Source organism: Myotis davidii, unplaced genomic scaffold (assembly GCF_000327345.1).
Source record: "Myotis davidii unplaced genomic scaffold, ASM32734v1 scaffold1115, whole genome shotgun sequence".
In the NCBI taxonomy this organism is placed as follows: domain Eukaryota; kingdom Metazoa; phylum Chordata; class Mammalia; order Chiroptera; family Vespertilionidae; genus Myotis; species Myotis davidii.
Window position 1 is genome coordinate 2,155,327 of NW_006287910.1, and position 4,226 is coordinate 2,159,552.

The 4,226-nt window shown below is 46.3% G+C and overlaps 1 long non-coding RNA gene across 1 annotated transcript in view; it reads right to left on the reverse strand.

Annotated features, from left to right (window-relative positions):
- Positions 1-2,122: 2,122 nt before the first annotated feature.
- LOC107182463 overlaps positions 2,123-4,226 on the reverse strand; it is a 14,406-nt gene continuing 12,302 nt past the window's right edge. The window contains exon 3 of the long non-coding RNA XR_001513179.1: positions 2,123-2,154. This is a non-coding gene — a long non-coding RNA (uncharacterized LOC107182463). The remainder of the gene's footprint in view (positions 2,155-4,226) is intronic.

Sequence of the window (4,226 nt, forward strand, 5' to 3'; positions counted from 1 at the left end):
GTATATATCTTATTATAATAAAACCTAATATTCTAAGTGTCCGGACATCCAGTCATCCATTCAACCAATCAAAGCGTAATATGCTAATGATATGCTAAGGCCACTCAACCGCTCGCTATAACGTGCACTGACCACCAGGGGGAAGATGCTCCGACTGGTAGGTGAGCTTGCTGCTGGGGTCTGGCTGATCGGGACTGAGCGAGATGGGCTGGACACACCCTGGAGCCCTCCCGCGTCCCTCCTCAGCCCCCATCGTGCACCAGTGGGGTCACTCGGCCTGGCCTGCACCCTCTCACAATCCAGGACCCCTTGGGGGATATTGGAGAGCTGGTTTCAGCCTGATCCCGCAGGCCAAGCCAAGGCACCCCACTGGTGCACGAATTCATGCACTGGGCCTCTAGTATGTGTATATATATGTTATGTCCTATCTTACCATATTCCTTGGTCAATGTCAGTAATAGAAATGTGAAAGTGACTCAGACACTCTAGCACTTTGAGACTTATTCAGCACCAAGGACAGCAAACATCATAAAAATCAGCACACACAGGATTTCAGCATAGGACTGCCTAGGGCAGTGATGGCGAACCTATGACACCTCAGTCAGAGGTGACACGCAAACTCATTTTTTTGGTTGATTTTTCTTTGTTAAATGACATTTAAATATATAAAATAAATATAAAAAATAGACGTTCCCATCGTGCACCAGTGGGGTCACTTGGCCTGGCCTGCACCCTCTCACAATCCAGGACCCCTTGGGGGATATTGGAGAGCTGGTTTCAGCCTGATCCCGCAGGCCAAGCCAAGGCATCCCACTGGTGCATGAATTCATGCACTGGGCCTCTAGTATGTGTATATATATATGTTAGTGTCCCATCTTACCATATTCCCTGGTCAATGTCAGTAATAGAAATATGAAAGTGACCCAGACACTCTAGCACTTTGAGACTTATTCAGCACCAAGGACAGCAAGCATCATAAAAATCAGCGCACACAGGATTTCAGCATAGGACTGCCTAGGGCAGTGATGGTGAACCTATGACACCTCTGTCAGAGGTGACACGCAAACTCATTTTTTGGTTGATTTTTCTTTGTTAAATGACATTTAAATATATAAAATAAATATCAAAAATATAAGTCTTTGTTTTAATATGGTTGCAAATATCAAAAAATTTCTATATGTGACACCGCACCAGAGTTAAGTCAGGGTTTTTCAAAATGCTGACACGCCAAGCTCAAAAGGTTCGCCATCACTGGCCTAGGCGCTAGTCACTCTCATAAATACATAAAGTGGAGGAGGACAAAAGCCTTAGATTAAATCTATGGGAAATTCCACTTTCTCCTTGCAAAGAACAAGGCAGGGCTCTTTCTTTGCGCTGTCCCTGCCACTTGCCCATGGTGCTGATATTTTGTGAGGCATTGCTCCCTGTCTTCCAGGAACCCAGTAGGTTTATGCTGGCTTAGAGAACAGCAAGGGGGAGGGGAAATCTGAACCCATGTTTCAGAGGCAGGCTCACAGGACACCTGCAATGCCGGGGGAATGGCAGATCACATTGGGATGCGATGTGGGCTGGAGTCCTGAATATGTTGACTTTATCTTTTAATAATGAATTTCATTAGGAACACAGGCTATTGATGTGCCCAGCAAATAAAATGCATCCTTCCCAGGCAGCCTCGTTCTTCAGTAGTTTCTTAGGCAGAGGGAGAGGGAGCAGTGCTGGAAGGCTGTTTCTCTTATTAAACATTCCCTGGCTGTGGCTCTGGGGAAGGGGATCAGAAGCGGGGAGTGCGGAAAGGAAGAGAACCAGATCTCACCGGGCTCCTGCATTGAGCCAGGCACTTTATATAGCTCAGCTCGTCAAATCCTCTCCACGACTTTTAAGGTATAGATACCAGCCCTATTTGAGCAAGGGAGAAAGCTCTGCCAAGTTCTGTGACATTACACAACTAATGAGTAGCCGGTTGACATTTGCGCTCAAGCCTTCTTCCTGCGTTAGCACCCATTCCTCTGCACCAGCGTTTCTCCCCTTGAGCACTATTGACATTTTATGTTAGATGGTGTGTGTGTGTGTGTACATGCGCACATGCATATGTGTGTGCATGCACATACGTGTGTTTGCGGAAGGGGGCTATCCTGTGCATGATAGGATGTTTAGCTCATCCCAGGTAGCACCCACTCCCCAGTTGTGATAACTAAAAATATCTGCAGACTTTGCCAGGTATCCCATGTGGGGGGAAATCTCCCCCGGACTGAGAGCCACAGGTCTCTGTCATTCTGCCTAAAGAAGGCTTCTATAGCTTACAGCTCAGCAGCAGCTTCGGAGATTGTGCTCATAGATCATCTTTGTATGTGTGACATATACATTCATCCTTCCATCCACTTGCTCCTACTATCGATGGTCCCTGAGTGTCTGCTCTAAGCCAGGCACTCACCAGCCATTGGGGCAAAGAGGTGAATGATCGTAGTCCCTGCCTTGAGGCATGTAGTCTGATGGGGAAGCAGATGGACACCAGCAGCAGAACACCATGTACAGTGCCCGTGGCAGCGCAGAGGAGAGAGATGTATCCAAGCGTGGGGATCAGGTCTTTGAGAAGGAAGAACCTATTAGCAGGATCCACCAGTTGACTTAATAGTAACATTGTCCTAGGGAAGTGGCCGGCAACTGCGGCCCCTTGCGTGTGGCTCTTCCACAAAATACCACGTGCGGGCGCGCATGTACAGTGCAATTGAAACTTTGTGGCCATACTCAAGGGGCCAAAGAACCGCATGTGGCTCACGAGCCTCAGTTTGCCGACCACTGTCCTAGGGGCTCTTGCTTAGGGATTATTCTGAGTTGTTAGTGAATTAAATCCTTAGTGATCTATTGGATAGAATTTGTTTTTAAGTATTTTATTGAGATACAACATATATAGAGCAAAGCACACATTTCTTTTTTAAAATATATTTTTATTTCAGAGAGGAAAGGAGAGGGAGGGAGAGAAAGAAGCATCAATGGTGAGAGAGTATCATTGACTGGCTGACTGGCTGCCTCCTGCATGCCCAACCACAGAATCACACCAGCTGGGCCCCAAAGCACACATTTCTTACGTGTAAAACCTGATACATTCTTACATATGTTCACACCCAGGCAACCACCATTCAAGGTCAAGTTACAGAACACGTCTGTCACCCCAGAAGTTTTCCTTATACCTGTTTTGGAACTTCATGTAGATGGAATTATTACAACATGTTTTCTTTAGTGTCTGTCTTATTTGTCATTGGATTTGTGAGATTTCTTCATGCCATTGTATGTAGTAGAACTTTATTTTATCTTTGCCATATAAAATTCCATCGAGTGAATATTGCCATAATTGACTTATCCATTTTCCTACCAGTGAACATTTAGGTCATTTTCAGTTTTGCCTGTTATTAATAAAGCTGTTGTGAACATTTTCATCTATGTCTTTTGGTGGACATAAACACTCCTGGAATTGCTGCGTCATAGGATAGGTGAATGTTTAGCCTTGGGAAATACTTCCTGGCTTTTTTCCAAGTTTACACCCTTACCCACAGTTCTTGAGAGTTCTGGCTGCTGGTTAAAATCATGCATAGATAGGTAAGGCAGGTATATTAATCCTAACGATGCAGGCAGCAGGGGATGGGTTGGAAAGAAGAGTGACATTACTGTTGTCCCACTGGCCTGGCCTCTGGCACAGTTCCCACATCTGGCTGCTTAGATGCTGAAAGTGAGACTGAGAGGATCAGCCCACCAGTGAAGGCTGGATGAAGCTGCTTCCCTGACCAGGAGGTGCTGGTGAATAGAAGCCTGCACAGGGGGATGTAAGAGAGAAATCAGGGTGAAAGCATCCACCAGTCCAGTTTCTTTTCCCTAAGCGGCACCAATCTGAAGTTGGTGATTTAACACAGCAAAGGCCAAAGCTCTTTGTTGTACAAAGAGCTCCATTTCCACCATGGACCAAGGAGAACCACCCTAAACTCTCCAAGGTCATTTCCTCATTCACCGTTCCAGCCTTGCCCACCTCCCAGGGCTGTGGAGAAACCAAATGATAACATGTACCTAAAGAATAGTGTGTGCATGAAGAGATGACTTTTTCCAAGGTGTAGTCTGGCCACCCCTGCTATCTTAGGGGGCGGGTGTCAGGGAAAAGCTGTATGCAGTGTTGGAAAAGATACGGGGCTGATGGTAGCGCCCTCAAGTCCTTACCACTGGGGGTCACTTCGCTATTC